The 21,839-nt window shown below is 32.4% G+C and overlaps 1 pseudogene; it reads left to right on the plus strand.

Moving 5' to 3' along the window:
- Positions 1–11,484: 11,484 nt before the first annotated feature.
- LOC115983864 lies at positions 11,485–13,574 on the plus strand (annotated as a pseudogene).
- Positions 13,575–21,839: the final 8,265 nt, after the last annotated feature.

A 21,839-nucleotide genomic window follows, 5' to 3' on the forward strand; every position in this document is an offset into this window, starting at 1 on the left:
TAACTACATTTTCGTTCTTACATTTTTAGGCGATTCTCATTTTAGTTCCTAAATTTTATTTTTACCTCTTTTAGTCCTTATTTAGAAAAATGTCATACATTTTAGTCCTTTCCGTCAGTACCCTAACCGCAAAGTCCTAAGTGGCAAACGAAACTATTAAAATAATAATAAAAAATTTTATTTTGGCACTAAAAAATGCCACTTCAACATCTAAATTTTAAAAAAAAATCTTTCTAAAAAAATAAATAAATAAAATTATTAATTTTAACTAAATAAAAAAAAAATAAAGGGAAATGCTAACGAGTACCCTTGGGGCACTAGTTAAGAATCCGGTTAAAAAAAGTTTTTATGGGAAAAGAAAAAAAAAACAATTAATATTTTGACAGTTTTTTTCATTTCCCATAAAAGTAACGTCAAAATTTTCCTGAAATGGATTATTAATGAGTACCCTTAGGGTACTCGTTAGCATGACCCAAAAATAAAAACAGAATTAAAAACAAAAAATCACATGAATTGAGATCTAAGTGTGTCTTGAACAAGAACAAAAAGAACACAAACCCAAATTTAAGAACAAAAAGAACATTTTCCTTTATTTGAGATTTTCTCTTTTACTTTTTCTTAGAAAACAACCAAAAAACACAAATCCAAAAAATTAAAATATAACCAACACAAGGGGTAGAGAAAATTAAAACATTTTCTCTTCTTTTTTTTTCTCTCCCTTTTTCTTTATCATTAAAAATTAAAACCCAAAAAAGTCAGAATTAAGTTAGAAAGAAGTAAGCACTAACAGCTTAACTCTGCTAATACCTTTGCCTCTTTCTAATGGGCAAAGTACAAGTTCGACACAAGGGGCCTTGGGGTTACTTCTTTTTCTTCGTTCTTTCAAGATTCATTACTTGCTCTATTTGTGTTTGTATCTTTGTTTTTCTTCTTTCTTTTTAGATCAATGACTCTCTCTTTCTCTCTCTCTCGGTGCTTGTTTCTTTTCAAATTTTGAATTTGTGATCTTTTGTTTATATTCAAATATCAACAACTGATGGGTGTGGCCATAGGTCTCAGCCATGGGATTTGACCATGAGATAGAGAGAGCTGACGAGGCCCCAGCCAAGAAGGACCAAATTGGCCAGGCTCTCTCTTTCATCAACAACAGCACCCTTGATGATGACAAATCCACCATAGTCAATCGCTCTCTTTCCTCAACGTTCACTGCCACAAGCCACCATCAAGGTGGTATACTTGCTCTCTCCCTCCATCTCTAGTCTCTACTTTTCTTGGACTCACCCACTCAATCTCCCTTCTTCAATCTGTGATGGTGTGAGGGTTTGGGTTGTTTGATGGTTAATATATCTAAGCTATGGTTGAAATGGTTTTAGGGTTTGGTTGTGATGGATTTGGGTTTAGTAGTGGTGGATCTAGGGAAGAAGAACAAGAAAAGGAATGGAGATTTTGGGTGTGGCTTGTTATGGGTCTTTGATGATTTTGTTGGGTTTGAGAAAATGGGGGCTTTGGGATTTATGAATTTGTATTTGAGCTAATTTTTTTGGGTTTTTGGTGTTTGTTTCCTAAGAAAATATAAGTTTATGAATTTGTTGGAGATTGGTTTGTTTACTGAGTTTATGGGTTTGATTTGTTAGAGAATTCGGTGTTGTATGGCAGATTAGTTATTCAATTATGGACTTTGTGAAAATCATGTGGATTAGTGATTTGCTGGAGAATTTGGTGTTGAATGGTTGTTTGTTGGTTTTTTTTTTTTAACTTATGGGTTTGTGTTTTTGTTGTTCTTTTTCAAGACACACTTAGATCTTAATTAATGTGATTTTTGGTTTTTAATTTTTTTTATTTAGTTAAAATTAATAATTTTTTTTTAATTTAGATGTTGGCGTGGCATTTTTTAATGCAAAAATAAAAAATTTTATTATTATTTTAATAGTTCCGTCTGCCACCTAGGACTTTGCCATTAGGGCATTAGAAAAAGGACTAAAATTGATGGCATTGTTCTAAATAAGGACTAAAAACAGTAAAAATAAAATCTAGGGACCAAAGTGGAAATCACCTGAAAATGTAGGGACAAAAATGTGGTTTTTGCCAATAAATTACTTTACTAAACTAGATAGGAATAAGTACAATGTAATACATTCGGGTGCCCTAGTTGGTAAGATACCGGGCTAGCTAGCAAGTTTTCAGGACTTGGGATCAAGCCTCAACACTAGTTGTGTATTGGTACTCTTTAAATCTCATCTTCATCCTAAACGGTTCAAAAAATAATAAGTGAGTTTCTCACAGACCGAGAGTATAGGGTCTCGCTCGAGAGCAAGTAGGGTGCCATTATGGTCACAACTAGGTAGGTAAGCCACAGTGATCGCCCCCTTCTACTCCTAAAAATCCTAATAGGAACTTAAAAGGAACAAGAATACTCCACTCTCTTTTTTTCTTTAGTCATTTATTCTTTTTTTTTTTTTTTTTACATTGAATTCTTTTTTCATAACAAATTTTTAAATAAGGTATATTCTTAGCAAGTGGTCATTTGAGTCCTATGCTAACATAGTGAATTAAGTAAACAAGAACAAATTCATTAAACTCTGTCGATTTTACTTTTACCTTTTTCTCTTTCTACTTGTTTTTGTCTCGGATCAATGATCCATCACATTATCACCGCTGTGAATGCTATGTCAATGAGTCTTAAGATGGACACTCAACTAACAATGTCTAAATTTCATTAGAATTGTAGTCCTAGACTAGTTTTTATTTGGGAACAACTTATTTAGTTTTTTGCCGAAAATATGCTAAAGTGTGTATATTATATATATAAATATATATATATATATATATATATTTGTTGATAAAATGATAAAGTATACTTGTACTTTGAAAAATTGAGAAATTGAGAAATTTTTTTTTTTTTAAATGTGATTTTAAAAAACAGCACATAAAAACTAAAAACGGAGCTTGATAGTTCTAGCCAAACAAACAAGAATTCATAAAATTAAAAACGACACCTTATTATTATTATTATTTCTAATTGACTCGTGTATTGGGTCAATTCCACAACAAATTAATGATTATAAGCCAAGCGAATCTATTGAATTGCCAGTTTCATTTTTATTTACAAGTTACAACAATGCAATAGGCTTGACAATATTGGGGGTAAATTGCAATTATTTTGGGATAGTTGCACTTACAGTCGTACACCCATTTACTTTTTATTTTAACCAACTAGATATCTATATTATCACATAACTGGCACCTCTTATGCCTCTACTGGTACTAATATTTTTATGGGTTGTGGCACTTCTTTAGACTTCTACTATTGCTAATACTTTTACAAGTGTTAATTGTGACGAATTTGCAGGCTTATTGTATGTTTTTCAATGGATTTCATACACTGTTCACAAGACTTACAGACCTCTTTTTTCACACAAACTTGACTCAAACCTCTTTTTCCACACAAACTTGACTCACAAACCTCTTTTTCACAAAAACTTTCATTAAAAATGGGTCTTACGGCACTATTCACATATTTAAAAATTATTTTGCTACAGTGTTTTCAGTTTTTAGCAAAATAAGCGGTATTCAAACACATTCTTAGAGTGTGAGTTAGGTAACGGCTCAAAGTTAATGAAGTACATTTGAATTTGTGTTGTACAAATCATCCTTTGGTGGACATGGAATGCAACAATAAAGAAAAGGAGGAGTACTCCTCCTTTTCTTTGTTATAAGTACTCCTCCTTTTCTTTGTTGTAATAATAATAATAATAATATTAGAAATCGGGTATGATATAATGTTAAAGGTTATATATATATACAAACATATTAATTTCAAATTTCACTACACATTTTAGAAATTTCCACTAATTAAAGAGACCATGAAATATGAATAGAAGCATTTAGGTGAGTGATTCTTTAAGATAATAGCATGAAATTCTAACCTAATCAATAATGTTAATAATATAAAGTGAGAGAGAAAGACTGAATGGTCTGTATATTGATGTGTTTTAGGAGCTGTAGGCGTGACGACGGTGACTCGCTTTTGACAATGACTACTGGATGAAGGCAAAGGCAGCGGAAGAACACCAAAGATGTTAACAGGAACCAGAAAGTCGGAAGGGGAAGCATAAAATAGGAACACCGAGAACACAAGGATTACGTGGTTTAGCTTTGTCGGCCTACATCCACGGCAGAATCCTTTAATGACTACATCTTTATTATATAAGAGTGTAGTATAATAACTTGTATTACAATGAACTCTAACATGAGTATATATAGGCGATTAAACCCTAGACTACTAGTATAAGTAGGACTAGGCTTGGGCCTATTATATTGGGCTAATATATGCCTAATATATATCTCTAACAAACAAAAAAAACAAAAAAATAATACCATATATACCTACGGAGATGTCAATCTGCAAAAAGAAAAAAAGAACACATTAATAAAAATCCTAAAATAATATACCAGTGGGCAGCTCCGGGAACAATTGAACCTCAAATTATGCAGATGTTGTTGTGGATGAAAGTTCCACATGAGGTGCAACGTCAGTCAATCTCGAAGGTCTTGGTGTGTCAGGCCTCCAAGTGTTCAAGACACTCTGGCTAGCTCTTGTAAGCAGTTCCACACACCTGACAGTCGAAAATCAACGTCCTGTGTATGTCATTGTTGTGGCCACTACTCAACAAGCTTAAGCACGTTGCCAAAATAAATATATATTTAACTAGACTCATAATACACACTTTGCGCATGGAATAATACTTTTTTTTTATTTATTTCTTTTTTGCTTAGTGTTGTAATGTTTAAAAGTGATATATAAATAACCAAGTGTATTTTTTTTTTTTTTTTTTTTTAAGAAAGAGTTAAGGTAACGTTAAAAATGAGATAGATAGTGTCCTAAGTTTTAGGTAGAATTGAGAAAATAAAAGAAAAAGCCTAAAACTTAAGGATAGTAAATTACTCCTTTAACCAATACGTGTTTTTTAATTTAAAATTATTTAACTAAAAGATAAGAGTGCTTTAGTAAGTAAAAAGTTGAAATCCAAACCAAGAATCTTGTTATTAATAATATAGATTAAAAAAAAAAAAAAGCCTCGAAGAGCAAAGTAACGTTTTGTAGAACTTTTTCCAACTTTTTTTTTTTTTTTTTTCTAAATTTCTATCTCTCCACTCTTTCTGTTCCCTAATATATAGATAAAATACTTTGAATGAATCTATAAGAAAATGAAGAATGAGGTGTAGCATGTATTTGAAAAATGGATAATTGAAATTAAAAACAAGAAATTAAAAAGTGGTTTTTTGCTAGAAAAGTTAGATAAAATTTTGCAAATAGGTTGTCAATGCTCTAAACTAGCTAAGTTCCAAATGTAGGTTGTATCTCTAGTGTAGGGTCACGATTCGTGGCGGACCGTAACAGTGTCGGGTTCGCACGTAAAACGGCCCTAACAATATCATTTGTAGAGCGTGGGTTTGAAAGGCTAGGCCTTGATCGATAGGCGGTGGGTTTTTCAGGGGGTTCATACAAGGTTAAATGATCGTCACCCCTAGAGTACTTCTCATGGAGGTGGGCTGGGAGGCTCTCGTTTCTTGGCCATTTTTCCTAGCCTCCCTTTTTTGGCGCACCTTCCTTTTTATTATATAGTCCGGCCTGGTTGATCCTGACCCTCCACTTGTAGGTCAGGCGGGAGCTTATCTCTGTGTCCGTCCCGTCAGCCATCCCATCTAACTTTCTATTAGTTGCATGGATCAAGGTTCACACTGTCCAAACGTCTTTTCTTTTCAACCATCTCTGGGTATTGGCAGGTGCATTTACTGAAGAAAGGACGCGTTTTCTTTAGTCCAACTTTCACACCCTGCTTCCCTATGGGCCCCATTTCGTTCACTTCCCCTGGAGGGGGGCTGTTTGGGGGTTGCCTACACCGCAGTGTGGGTCCTTCTATTACAGCTCCGGAATACCGAGGACAGGGTAAGTCCTCAGCCATTCCCTTCGCCACGTCGGCCATTGACCATTCGTCCTCGGCAGGATACCCCTTCGGCACGGGTTCTGGGCCCAGGTAGAGTTTGGGCTGGGTTGCAGACCTCTCGGGCCCACATCTAGTTATATCTTCTTTTTTTTCCCCTTATATATATATATATATATATATATATATATATCAAAGGAAGGTAATTTTGAGGACAAAATTTGACTACAACTTACAATAAAAAGATAAAATGTGCTCACTTTATGATAATTTATAAAATTATAAAATTTCATATACAAACATAATTAAAATAAATAAGTATTTATGACTATTATAATTAACAAATTTTCATATTTATATGCCAATTAGAAAAGAGAGATAAAATTATATTTTATTGATAATTTCTGTACATTATACGGGTTGCTAGGTAGTTAGTTTAAATTTGGTAATATAACATATCAGTTCCAGTTGACTTAATTAGAAAAGTTTTTTTTATCGTTGAATAAGAAATATATGGTCAATTACATCAGGGACAGATTCAAGATTTCAAGCTAGCGGGGGCCAGAGTATAAAATAAAAAAATAAAAAAATAAATAAATAACTCCAAATAGACATCTATATAGTATTAAAAAAATTATAAATATACAAAATCGTTGTTTTTATATACATTAAGATGCAATTGTCTACCAACAAAGACAAAAACAAAATAATGTTTTTTTTTAAAAAAAAAATACTAGGTTGGCTATGATTTTTATTTTTTATTTTTTAAATTAGATCATTCACAGTGGTAGTGCTAAAAATTTTAGTTTTTAACAACTCAAAAAACTATTTTATCTATTTTACCACTCTACTTTACAATAGACATAATATCAAATGTTCTATTTCTTTTATCACTTCATTTAAAATAATATAAAAAACTCATTAAAGTAATAAATGAAGATAGAGAATTTGAGTTTTTTAATTGAAGGAAAAAATATAATCTTAATAAAATATTGTATATTATTTTTAACAACTTGTTATAGTTAGCTAGTATTTATACCAGTTTACTGTAGTTGTAAAAAATTTAGTTTTAATTTCTCTAATAACACATGATTTTTTGGTTCTTTGGTGGTAAAATATATATATATATATATATTTTTTGGTAAAATACAATCACCATTGTAAATGTTTTTATTGTTTTGTTAAATTTTTGGGTTTAATAGTTGCTATTTGGATTAGGCTATGTGGGGGCCAGTCAATCAACAGACCCATTAAGGTCAAGATCGTTGGGCCTGTGGCCCATCCGAGGATGCAAATCTGTCCGAGGAGGCCCAAGTCAGGTCGTAAGGGTAACCACCGAGGGGGGGTAGTCAATATCACGAAAGTAGAGTTCTGTATTCGTCCGAGGACACCATACTCCTCGGCAGTATGCGTCCGAAGACGATCAGGACGCGGTCTTGTTACAATCGGATCTCGGAACTAGGTCACCACTGAAGATGGGATAACAGACCAAGGGTAAGAAAGAAAAGACAAACAAATATCTATAACTACAGCTGCCTCCGCATTAATTGCCTCTCAACCAACTTTCTGGCCGCATTAATGTGAAGGTGATACCTGAACAGTAATGAAGCAGCCTTACAGCTGCCCATAGGAAGTTCCAGGAGGCGCTAGATGGGACAGAAAGAAATCCCTCGAACCCAACCTACACGTGTGTGGTGAGAATGGAATACAGAGGGTGGTATATAAACTGAAAGAAGAACACGCAGAAAAGGAGATCGAAGGATAACAAAAAAGAAAAAAGAAAAAAAAGAAAAGCAAAGACTGAAGAAGAAAAACGTGAAAAACAAAAGAACTATATCTATTTCAAGAAAAAACCGATTGTTGTGCCAGCTCTGAGCCTTCAATATACGTGAGGGTGAATCTTCTCATTCTACAAAAGTTAATCTAGTTCTTAATACCCACGCTCTACAAATTATATTGTTTGACCCTTTTTTACGTGTGAACCCCATATCATTTTGGGTCATTATAAATCGAGTCCTTACAGACTAATTAGTTTGATTGGGGTAAAATGGTCTAAAGTTTTGGAAAGAGATCCAACTACAAAAATAAAAATATATAATAACTATAAAAATAAAATAAAATAAAATAAAAATTGGCCTAGGGACGACCCAAGCCCTTGGGTCCTCACTTGGGTCTACCCCTGAATTACATCATGGAATAGGCGTCATATGTTGAAATTTTATTAAAAATTTTTGGTAATATAACCGGGTTAAATTTGGATATTTTGTCGAACAAAATAATAATAATTCGATCTTGTAAGATTTAATTGTATTTACGTGGCTTTTTTTATATTCTAATGAGATATAGTTACTTTGTATAAATCATATATAATAAAGGTCCAATGACGACAATATTTACAATATTTTAAATTGAAAAATAAAGGTCAAAAGTTCAATTTAAAATTTTCTTTCTTTAATTTTTTGTCACTTGTCAGGGACATTTTTGCGACAAGGGCCGAAAATGCGAAAACGGCCTAAATATCTCATTGGGTTCTTTAGAAATGTTTATTTGTGAAAAATCAAGCCCAAAATTCACAATATATAGAAAAAAAAGGTTAATGGTGCTTTGACAAGAGAGAATCAAAATGCTAATAACAAAAATGCTGAAAAAGTATAAAAACATGACAGGTCTGAAACTTCGACCCATAGTCACTGAGAAGAGGAAATTAAGAGAGGTTGTGAGGAAAAGAAAGAAGGTTCTCCTGTACCCATATTTCCACCCCTAAAGTTCAGAATTGTGAGAATGTTTCCTAACTCAGTGGGTTTTGGCTCTCAAGTTTCAGCTCTATGGGGAATATGTGGTTCAACAGGTCTAAAACTTCGACTCACAGTTACTGAGAAGAGGGAATTGAGAGAGGTTGTGAGCAAGAGAGGGTAGGTTCCCCTGTACCCATATTTCCACCCCTAAGATTCAGAATCATGAGAATGTTGACTGGCTGAATGGGCTTTTACTCTGAAGTTTCAAGTATGTGGGTAAAACGCGGTTAGTTCATTTTTGAATTGAAAAGAGAGTTTTATATAGAGTTTGGAGTGTTGCTAATGACTGGTTTTTGAGTAGTGGAAGATGTTTTTATCTCCTATGATCTTTTGTTTAAGGAAGAGTTTGGTAAGCTTTTTACATAATTTTGGAAATAAATGGAGTTTGCTCTAATTGGTTGCCTTTGATCAGACATTTCAGATCATTGAAAGGCTCACCTAAGTGATGCCTAGTAGATGGAGTTGGCCAATGGGAACCAACTATGTTTTAAAGTTAAAGTGAGTTAGGGTAGAAACTTTAGGCCACATGTCACCCAGAGCATAAAAACTATTTTGGGTGGAAATTTTGGATACAAAACCTCTTCCATGAGCCTGAGGTACTGCCAGTGTCCCTTACCCACTTGGTAGCACGCATGGACTGGGTTCATGCAAAAGGTCCGAAAGGAACCAACCCATACCCTCTAAACCACACATCCTCAATTTCTCACATAAGTCACATGAGCTTGGACCATGTTTAAAAAAATAAAATATAATACATGAATTGAGCTCACAATGAAGTCAGGCTTGGTTGATTCGAGCTTGTAGAAAATGTGTCGCGAAAATAAGTATCAACATCACTTATATCACTTATGCAAGCACTTACGTAAGTTTTGTGTTTCTTATCACTGGTTAGGTATCACGAGTGACGTTTAAACTTGATTCCTTTTCTACACCCTTATTTTAGTTTAGTTCAGAGCATTTCCAATAGATTAGCTATATTTATTTTTTAGAGAGAAAACTCTACTATTCACACTCCAACAGATTTTCTAAATGCAAAATTTTTCCAAATATTTTTTGAAATTGCTACAGTGCTTCTCTATCTAGAGAAGCACTGTAGCAACTCCAAATGAATTTTTCTACTTAAAAAATTCATACATCTCAATAAAAAAAATTCTCTCTTCTCTCACAGCTACAAACACAACATTCTTTCTCTCAAACATCTCTAAAATCAAGCATAATCAGATTATCAGAATACAAACTCAAAAACACAATTTTAAAATTAATAAAAAAAAAAAAGAAAAAAAGACAGAAGACAGAAGTCATCTGACCCATCTAGACTACATTGCGTGGGGATGAAGATGGACGATGGCATAGTGACCCATCTCTCTTGTTCTTTCTCTCTATACCTCTTTCTTTTTTTTCTTTTTTTTCTTTCTTATTTCAGAGAGAGCTAGTGAATGTTCTAGAATCAAGTTAAAAAAAAGAAAAGAAAAAAAGAAAAGAGAGAGCTGGGGAAAAAAAAAGAGAATGAGAGCTCCTTGGAATGTTCTTGAATGAAAGAGAAAAAGAAAATAAAAGAAGGGAGGATAGAGATAATGGACATGTATGTAGAGGAGAAAAAAGAAAAGAAATGTATGGATGAAAGTGAGATGAAAGAAAGGAAAAATAAAAAATAAAATAAAAAATTCCTAATTGAGAAATGCTACCATAATATTTTCACAATAAATTTTAAGTAACAGATTGTTATTAGTTAATATTGGTAAGTAAAAAAATAATTTCTTGAAAAAAAAGAGAGAATGAGAGCTCCTTGGAATGTTCTTGAATGAAAGAGAAAAAGAAAATAAAAGAAGGGAGGATAGAGATAATGGACATGTATGTAGAGGAGAAAAAAGAAAAGAAATGTATGGATGAAAGTGAGATGAAAGAAAGGAAAAATAAAAAATAAATATAAAATATAAAATTCCTAATTGAGAAATGCTACCATAATATTTTCACAATAAATTTTAAGTAACAGATTGTTATTAGTTAATATTGGTAAGTAAAAAAATAATTTCAGTAGTGGGTTAATTAAAACTAGTAATAACTTTCCACATAAATTTTATTGTGAAAATATTGTGAAAAATGCTGTGAATATAACATTTCTCATTAAAAAATATAATTGTTAAAAAAAGAATAAATAATGAAAAAAATAATATTTAAATAAGATAGAGAAATGATAGATAATCTATTGGAAGACGAATTTGAAAAAGTAGGTAAGTAAAAATTAATTATCATTGTTCACTGTCCAAATAATACAAAAATATGGAGAAGCTGTTGGTGATGCCTTTCGACCAGAGTTAATGTTTCTAACTTTTGTATTACCAGTCTTACCTTTCTTCTTCTTCCTCTCTGTTTTTGTTTTTGTTTATTTATTTTTTTTAAAATACATTAGAATTTTAACTTACAACATCTATTCAGGTTCTTATTATCAAGTTAAGTGTGCGTATAGCTCCAAATTAAAAAGTTAGCTTATTTTACTGTTTAACTTATTTTTGCTACTATTCATTGGTATCACTACACTTTTTGATACTATTCATGAGCCCCACTGTACTACTTCAGCTAACTTTTAACTTCATTTACAGTATTTTTAATAAAAAGTTTTCAGTTTCAACAAAATAAGCAGATTCTAAACAGACTCTAAGATATCAACTAATTTTTGGTGTAAATTATTTTAACAAAAAAGAAAAACCCATATATTTTATTTGATTACCAAAAATTTTATCAATTGATCTCACAGGAACTCAATTGGTAATGAAATTTTATTTGATTACCAGCTCGTATTATATATGGTATCTGTCCCCAGACAAAGCCAAAAGCAATAGCCCCCCAAAGAGCAGGAAATTGAGAATGGAAGCTACACACAACACTATTAGTGTCTTAATGCTCCCATGATTAGCTCATGGCCATATATCACCCTTCCTAGAGCTAGCCAAGAAGCTAACAACTAGAAACTTTCATATTTATTTTTGTACTACACCAATAAACCTTGGCTCCATCAAACAACAACTATCTGAAAAGGATTCACTGTCAATAGAACTTGTAGAACTCCATCTTCCATCCTTACCCGAGCTTCCACCACACTACCACACAACCAATGGCTTGCCACCCCATCTCATGCCCACACTCAAAAAGGCCATGGACATGGCTAGCCCAAACATCACCACCATTGTAAAGCAATTAAAGCCTGATTTGGTTATTTATGATTTTCTTCAGATATTGGCACCGTCACTAGCTCAGTCACAAAATATTCCAGCCGTTGAGTTCTTGGCCCTGAGTGCTTCAATGACATCTTTTTTTATGCACCTTGCCTACAACCCTGGTGTTGAATATCCTTCTCCAGAAATTTATCTTCGGGATTATGAGGTTCGTAAGTTCGCAAATGATACTAACGATGGGGATTGAATACTAGAATGCTTCCAACAATCTTCTGAAATCATTTTGATCAAAACTTTTCGAGAAATCGAGGCGAAGTATATTGATTATCTCTCTGTTTTAGTGAAGAAGAAGATTGTGCCGGTTGGTCCACTTGTTCAAGACCCCGTTGAAAAAGATGAGAAAAAGGAAATCATAGAGTGGCTAAATGGCAAGGAACCATCATCAGCTGTGTTTGTTTCATTTGGCAGCAAGTATTTTTTGTCAATGGAGGAAATGCAAGAGATAGCTTATGGGGTAGAGCTCAGCATGGTAAACTTCATATGGGTAGTGAGATTCCCTCAAGGTGAGAAAGTCAATCTTCAAATGGCACTTCCAAAAGGTTTTCTTGATAGCATTGGAGATAGGGGAATGGTTGTGGAGGGATGGGCACCACAAAAAACGATTTTAAAGCACTCTAGCATTGGTGGGTTTGTGAGTCATTGTGGATGGAGTTCTGTGATGGAGAGCATGAAGTTTGGGGTTCCAATTATACTCATGCCCATGCATCTTGATCAGCCAGTGAATGCTAGGCTGGTGGAGGCGTTAGGTGCAGGTGTAGAAGTGAAGAGAGACACGAATGGGAGGCTTGAAAGAGAAGAGGTGGCAAAGGTTATCAGGAAGGTACTTGTGGAGAAAACTCCAAAGAGGAAGGCAAAAGAATTGAGGGAGAACATGGAAAATAAGGGAGATGAAGAGATTGATGGAGTGGTGCAGGGGCTGCTGCGACTTTGCAGCAAAAAGAATAAGCAATGGTAGGAAGTCACAGCACACAAACAATAAAAAATGCTGGCTCAACTTTGTACATAGTACTCAATTTTATTTTTATTTTTATTTTTATTCTGTATTAAAAAAGTGGGTTCTTTTGTTGCTTCATCTCTAGTTTGTCTTTTATATATATGTGTGTGTGTTTTGCCTTGAAAAACAAAATCTGAATATTTAAGGCCTATTTGATTTGATCTAACTCAAAATTCAGTTCTCATTTCTCAGTTTTCATGATTCAAACTCAATTTTTATGATAAAGTGATGGAGCCCACACAGTCAGAACGGTAACAAGAACAAGAACAAAGAAAAACAATACCCATATGCCCAGCCGAAGCTCAACTACAAGCTTAAATAAGAATCACAATACCCACATATTTTCAGAAATGAAATCGAGAGAGAAAGCATACAAATTCAAAAATTGCATAGAGCATCTCTGTGCAAGTGTGGGGATATAGAGAGAGATTGTGGTCGCTTGGGCTAAGATTTCCAAAAATGAAGCAGATGAGAGAGATTAGAAACCCAAAGATCACGAAGTCCTTCACGGAATGATTCACACACAAGGATTGCTTCGGCTTCTCTCACCTCCAATTAAATTTCACAACTTTCCTCCGATTTTCTCGGAAACCAAACAAGCGCGTAACCAAATCAAAACCAGAGCAAATTAGCAAAATACGAGAGCGTTTTGGTTTAGAGATGAAGAAAGCACCTGAGAGTCGGTGAGAGCGAGCGCTGATCGGTGAGCTGAGAGGGAATCGGAGCGGAGAGCCTTTGTGAAGAGAGGGAGAGTCGATCTGATTCGTCCAGCCATTGCCATTTCTGCGATTAAACCCTAATTTCTCTGATTCCTTTTGGTTTTGTGAGAGAGAGAGAGTCTTATAATAGTCAAGAGATAACTAAGTAGTATTGTGTAATTATTCCGTAGAATTGAACTTGGGGATAAATCCCCACCCCACATGTTGTAACTTGTAAGCAACCAAAGAAAATTACATAGTAAAAAAAATAACAATAGGTACTCAATGAAGATGAAAAGAGTTACTTTTCAACAAAAAAAAAAAGATGCAAAGAGTTAAACATTTACATTTGTGATCACAAATTTTCAATTGTGCTTGAAGTATTTGTCATGAACAGAACAAAGACATTTCTTCACTTCCTATAATAGGAAAAGATACATTGGATCTCTTTTTTTTCTTGCTTCCTTTTTGGGTAAGAAAGAATTGAAGAAGTTCAATTTATATGCCTCCCCCTCTCAGATAAATGACTTCTAAGTAGAGGATCATCACGTAGAGTCCATCTTTATGTGAAAAGAAGGTATAAACAGGAAAAAAAGAGTCTTAAGTCTAAAAAAACAGAAACATGTCTCAGACTTTACCAACATATATATGCATCTATTCAGATTGAAGATGGGATTAAGTGATGAGAAGAATTTCTAAATTTTAGATCAGTAGGTTATTGACAATTTAATATATGGTACTTAGTCGACAATATATCATAAATAAGTAAATAACTTTAAAAATTTTCAATAACAAATTGTTTGGTGTAGAATGCAAATTAACAAATCGTTGAACAGATTTATAAGCAGAATTTTTCAAAAAATACAAAAAAATATTTCCCTTATATTTCTGTGTCTGTTGCAACAAATGTGGTTATGACTACATCCATACCTCACAGATTTTTTAATAATTTTTAGATAGAATCCCATGCGAAGTTTTCATATGTATGATAAGTCACGAACATAGCAATGAAACTTCATTGCATATACCAAAAAAGCATGATATATATTTAATCTGACAACATCTGCAGAATTAATATTTGAACAGAAGAATATAGGATGGCATTTAGGTCTCATAAAGCCACATAGCTTTGTCTTCAGATGGTGACCTGGCATAAGGAACAAGTTAATGGGGGAATAAATTGAACTTTCATAAAGCTGAGATTCAAAGTTTACATTAGATAAACCAAAAGGCAAATCTAACTGCAACATGTAGAGCTTCAATAACAAGACGATGAAATATCATTTAAAAAAAAAAAAAAGAGCCCAAAAATGAGTCAAACAATTAGACCTGGCTTCATTCTAAGGGCCCAACCACGGACTTATCTTAAACGAATCATATCTAACAAAAATCTCAAAAGTACTTCAAAGAGGACTGGACACTGCTTGACTACTGCTTGCAATATAAACATTTTAACTCACAACATATTGAAGAAGTCGCTAAGGATGTGATATTGATAATTTGTGGCTGGAAATTCGATAAGAATTAGGTCCAATAATGATAAACAAAAAGAAAACAAGCAAAAGGAAACTCTCAAGTATAATTGTTTGGAAGAAAGAGATATAAAGCCAAATAAGAACGCTTCGAGAGTATAAAATGTACGCTTAATGAGTAGCATGACAATGATATGGAATGATTTCAAAGGTTCAAATGATTGTCCTAATCTTGACATCTGAAGCTAAAATCCAAAACAGAAGATTATAAGATACAACTAGCAAGTAGAATGACAAGAATTAAGTAAAATTATATACGAAAATTAACTTTGAGTAGTCTGCCTGAACTTCTAAAGTGGAACAATTAATAAGCAATCCACTCCTACTTGATGGAATCCTTGATAAGTCTTCAATATCAAAATTGAGAGAGAAAATTTGTTATCATTCATGTTGCAGTTGTACGCCCGAAATCCTCTTTGCAACCTGGAAAAGAAGCTAGCAGCCAGCTTCTTTGAGGTTGAAATGAGAAGGAAGTCACACATAAGTCTAAGAAGTATATATCCATCCCCGCTACTTTCCTATGCAGAAGCATCACTAGAAATATGTCTTCTAGATATATCTTTAGCAGCAGCTTCACTAGCTTTCTCAAGATATGGAATGATCACATTTCTTTCCAGATGTCCATTGTAAAATAAGCAAAGCAGGGAAGACACAATACTTCCTTGAGGAATACCTACACCTAGAACGAAAAACTTCTTCAGATGGTGAACCAACCACCAGTCCATCACTGCCATGACTCACCCTTCAGCCACCAACTGTCACCTCCCAAAATCTCATAAAAATTCTATCAGAATTTCATATTGACACATATTGCTGATCAATCAAATCTCAAGTTAACATGCACATACATAAAGACCCTTTTGAAAACCTTAAACAATCCCAAATTCTTTCATATAAGCTTAAATTATAGAGAGAAATGATCATGAACAAAAAATTCTAGAGAGACAAAAATATGAATAATTTCCTTTGCTTAAAGAAAGGCATTCAACCAAGTTAGTGCAGTAAATTGGAGGGTTTTTTATTTATTTATTTATTATTATTATTTTTAGTTAAAATGGTTAGAAATACTTACATATTGCAATTCCAACAGCTTGAACCCACTCTCCCGTGCTCCCCAACCAGCCCAATTGGGCAATGGTGGTAATAGTTGCTTTCTAATGAATATTATTTTCGTAAATTAGAATTTTAATTAAATTGTTAGTTAGGTGGTGATATAATCTTCCAAAAAAAGGTGGTAACATAGAGTCTTTGACTAAAAATTGAGTTTGGATTGCACTGAAAAATGAAACTCCCTGCATTTGGCGTTTTTTTGGGGGTTTCATGCATTGTTCACGAGACTCGCAAGTACGGATTTTAACAAATGTTAAGTTAAAACTAGATTTCACGGCACTATTTACACATTTAAAAATTATTTTGCTATAATATTTTCAGTTTCAACAATAAGCGATATCCAAACAAACTCTAAGCGACTATTACTAACACTTTATTACTCTTGTCCTAAATTATTGGCCCTTTAAGTCTTTTTTGAAAAATCAATAAATAAAATACAAGGTTTGAATAAGTTTCGATTTATAAAACTATATATATATATATATATATATATCATTTAAAAACACATGTGACTAAAAGTATACGTGAATGGTCTCTTTAACTGTCACGTAATAAGTTGGGGGAAGTTTCCTCCAAACTGCATTGGAGGTAAAAAATTTTCATAAATAAATGAGAAATGTTATGTTCACAATATTTTTACAACAAATTTTAAGTGACAAGTTGTTACTAGTGGACAAAAAGTTTTTTTTTTTTTTTTTTTTTCCAGTGATATGTTTAAATTAGAACCAATTACTAGGAGCGGAATTAAAATTTTATGAATGGGGGGGGCCAAAATAATAATAAATATAAAATTGAACCAATTTAATAGTGTCAAAGAAGAAATATGAAGTGTTTGGGAGGCTAATCATATTTCTTTTGAAAATTTTAGGTAAATTTAGGGGTAAAAATCTAATATTTAAGAAGTTTGGGAGGTCAATTTTATATTTTTTCAAAAATATAGAAAAATTTAGGGGTAATTTTATAAAATTAGAAAAGTTTGGGGAGTCATAACTCCTACCCTTCTAAGTGGGTCCACCCTTGCCAATAACAAACTACCACATAAGATTTGTTGTAACAATGGTATGAAAATGTTCTGAACATAATACTTATTTTATTCAAAACCTAAATACCTTTCTTCCACTAGTTTAAATTAATGATAGTAGTTTTAAAAACTTGTTCCTTTTTTACTAATAAACAATGGCTTGTGTTACGGTGCACATTAATACCGAGCTTCTAGGACAGTCTTACATACTTTATGTAGTCTTTTTATCAAATGTTGGGTTAACTTTATAGGAAGAAATAAAAATTAATAAACGTCAAAGCTTGTAGCTGAATTGATATCTCCTCATGCACAAAGTGTTTGGAAGTCTAAGGGGGAAAGGGTTCTACCTATGGGTTACTGGGTTAGTAGTATGTTGTAATTATTTTTTTAAAAAAAATTAATAAAAATACCAAAATTCCCTCTTTCACATCTCTCAACAACTTAAGCCTTTACTCATATTTCTTTGTGTATCCTTAAAAAAAAAATAAATAATAAAAACTAAAAACTAAAAACTAGAGTCACAATCCTCTCATAGGAAACAATCAACATCAGTACATCCCAAAAAAAACCCATCTCACAAGAAACAATAAACTTCAATACATCCAAAAAAACCCATCTCACAGGAAAACAAGCAACATCAGTACATCCTAATAAAAAATAATAAAAAAAACCATAAAAACATATGAGAAATGCCTGAGATGTCGCCAAAATCAGTGGCGGCGCCATGTTGAAGGGAGGGGCCTCAAATCAAGGTTTTAAATACTGGAATTGAGGGAGATGAATTGGGTTGATGGTGGGAAAATTAAGAAAAGACAAACTGAGTTAGAAAAGAAAGCTGTGAAAAAAAAAAAAAAAATCAAAAGACAGAGAAGTTGAGCCAAGAGTTTGATATGGGGAGAACATAAAATTTTTAAAAGATGAGAAAGGAGAAGTAGAAAAGAGATAAAGGTGGATGGGGGAAGTTAAAGGTGAAAGGAGACAAAGGTAAGGGTGAAAGAAACGTGTGGTTGAGGAAAAAAAAAAAAAAAGAGGTAAAATAAATTAAATAAAAGTAAAAGGTGGGATACGTGTCCATCATGCAAGGAATTTTACAAAATAAAAATTACAAATGGTGTTACAACCCAACAAATTATCACAAAATTTTCACAAAGTTGATGTATCAAATATTTCATATGTCAAAATAAAATAAAATAATAAAATATTAGACTAGGATTACCACTACTAAAAACAAAAAATATTGTGAAAATATTGTCACATTTTATTGTATCTCCAAACTTTTTAAATTAGTGCTATTTTTCTTTAGAAAAAAAAAAGAATAGTGCTATTTATACAATATTTTCCTAACCATTTTATAATAAATTTTACGGAATAACTTGTTATTAATTTTCATCTAGATCTACTAGTGACATTAATATTTTTTGATCTACCATTAATGAAAAAGAAAAACTAATGAAAACTAATGAAAAAAAGATAGGAAGATCCAATAAGAAATTAAAAGAAGATGAAAATTTGTAGCCAAACAAATAAGAATGAATAAGAGAACATAAATTCACAAGCGCATTAGAGGAAGCTCAAGTCTTAAATTTTCTTCTTCAACTCTTTATCCTTTATTTATTCTACTATATGAGGCTAGGGGTGTGCAACCAACTCGTGGATTCGCCAAAACCGATCCAATTCAACCTAATCTATCAGGTTGGGTCGGTTTTTAAAGGTTAGTGTCAGCAAATTCGCCTAACTCAATCCACCTATATTTAATATATATATTTTAAAAATATATTATATAATTTTATTATTTATTCTTTTGTTTATCAACTGAGTTAGGATAGAGCTATATGATATCCCATTAACTTTGAAGCACTAATAAATTAGTTTCTGTTAGTTTGATGGTATGCTCAGGTTTATTAGGTTAAAATTTTCTCTTATTTGTATTGGTGTTGTTTGAATGCTCAATTAATTAAATTTTTTTTTTTAATTCCAACCCGATCTAGGTGGGCTAAGTTGGGCTAGATCCTTTTTCGACCTGACTATGGTGGGTCAAATTGAAAATACTCCTCAACCCGATCCATTCACACCTATATACGAGACAATGGTAGTGAGGCATGAGATAGTAGGGACTGAAAAAAAATATTAATTTTTAATGAATTGTTTATGCTAGGGGTACACCCAAAAAAAAAAAAAAAAAAAAAAAACCAAACAATAACAAATACTAATAAGTTGTCAAAGTTGTTACTTTAAAGACCAATAAGATACTTTAGGAACTAAAGCACTGGTAGATAAATATTAGAGACTAACAATGTAATACCATCACGGATCAAAGTTTAGGTTTGAATCCCTTATAAATGGGAAATTTAAGTATGATTTAAATTTCTTCAAGAATATTTAATTTGATTTAGTATTTATTGAATCCTTAATAAAAATTTAGGTAAGTTCTTAAAAAAAAAAAAGTAGGAAGAAGCGTTTTAGTAGAATGACATAATATTGAAAATGATAATGTGAATATTCACTAGAATAATATTGTCAAAATGGAAATGTAAAACCAAATAAAAAAAAAAAGACAAGAGAAGTGTCAAAATTAACAAAGGCATTATATTGTCATGGAGAAGCATCTTAGTCCAATGACATAATATTGTCAAAATTAACAAACACAATATTTTTATAGTTTTTTTCTTTCTTTTACAAGCTCAAAAGTTTATGCCTAACATTTCAAAGAAAATATTGGATTCAATCCCATTTCACTTGAAGTAATTTTTTTTTTTCCGCACCATTTGAGGAAGTACAATTATCTTTCTTTGGACATGTTGAAATGTTATGGCCAACATGCTTGCAAAGGCAACAAGACTTCTTTTTCTTTTGTAATTCTCTTCCATCTTTCATTCGTTTTTGCTTCGGGCGGCCTTTTGTCTTTAAGAGTAGAGGAAAATTAATGAAGCAATCTCAATCAATCATATCATTAACATTAGCATCAACCATATTTTCCTTGTCCGCTAAATTTTCATTATCCACCACTTGCAATTCTTTTTCACTTAATGATGCTTAACGACACCAACGTGGTGGTAAATACAAGAATGAAATTTGGTAACAATCTTTATGAAGGAATACACTAAGTATGTGATGAAAAAGTATACCCAAAAATTCAAAATTCTTTGCAATTACAATATGTCATCTTACCATCCCATAATACGTTATGCCTTTGACTAGTTTCATCTTTATAATATTGTAGCACAAATTCATTACCATTTTCTTGAAGCACCAAATATTGTTTTGCTCTCCCAAACTCCTCTTGAAAAATCTTGAAAGCATTAGGCATCAAAACACTATGTGTTTGGTCTTCTAACGGTGACATTGATATCAAAGAAGAACCTCTATATGTCTCCAACCGTCCAACATCATATCATGTGATTGTATTTGCTCAATATCTTCAATGGCAAGATCAACCTAAATTTCCAAATAGTAAAATATATTAAAAAAATTTGTATGACGCATGAAGACTACAAATATTAACAAATAAAAAAAAATATACAACAAAAGAAATCAATGGTAAATAATGACTTACTTGTTTAATGAGTTGGATCAAGTTTGTGTGAGAACTAACAAACCGTTTAATAAATGCATTTATACTTACCGATTTTCCGGTTGTTGTCATTCCCAAAAAAATGGCGACGAAGGTAACATGGTACCCAAAAATGCTTGATTTGATATAAACCAATTGCATGTTTGTTAGAGAGCATGTCATATTTTGTCATAACTTGAAGCCATTGATCGTCTAACTCTTCATATGACTTTAACTTATATAACTTATAGAAGCCTATGCACCAATTTAAATATTGATTACGAAAAATCGATGTAAACCAACTGCTAAATTTAGCAGTAATATGCCATATACAAAAGGCATGCTTTGTAGCCGAAAATTCTTTTGATATGCCTTGGTAATCCATGGATCTTGGTCCGTCAAAATTGCCTTAGATTGATTCTTCATTAAGCATGCAAAAGTCTGCTAATCAAATATAGATTTACTAAAGCATGAAAATATTTTAAAGGATATACATTATTATTCTACTAAATAATCAAATAAAATTAAAAAAAAAAATTGTACAAATTTATTAGACAAAGAATGTACCTTCATTAACCATCGAAAGGCACTTGTTGTTTCATTTCGAAGAAGTGCACAATCAAAGAAAATTGTCTTTCCATGATTATTGATACCAACAAAAATACCAAAAAGCATATTATAAGCATTCACCTTGTAAGTAGTAAAAAAAACAACATCCCCATATTTTTGGTACCAATCAAAACAATGAGTAGGTGACCCAAAAATATGCTCCAATCTATTTTCTTCTTTGGTTGTAAATGCTTATTGGAATCTAGAGTTCTCTTCTTTAGCAACTTTGCAAAATTGTAGGAGATCCATGGCATCATTCTTTGCATTCTTCCTCCCCATTTTCACATAAAGATTATGAATATCCCTTTGAAAAAATGGAAGTTGTCCATGTTTCAAATGCCTCTCAAGTTTC

The sequence above is a fragment of the Quercus lobata genome, chromosome 4 (genome assembly GCF_001633185.2).
Source record: "Quercus lobata isolate SW786 chromosome 4, ValleyOak3.0 Primary Assembly, whole genome shotgun sequence".
NCBI classification, from domain to species: Eukaryota; Viridiplantae; Streptophyta; class Magnoliopsida; order Fagales; family Fagaceae; genus Quercus; species Quercus lobata.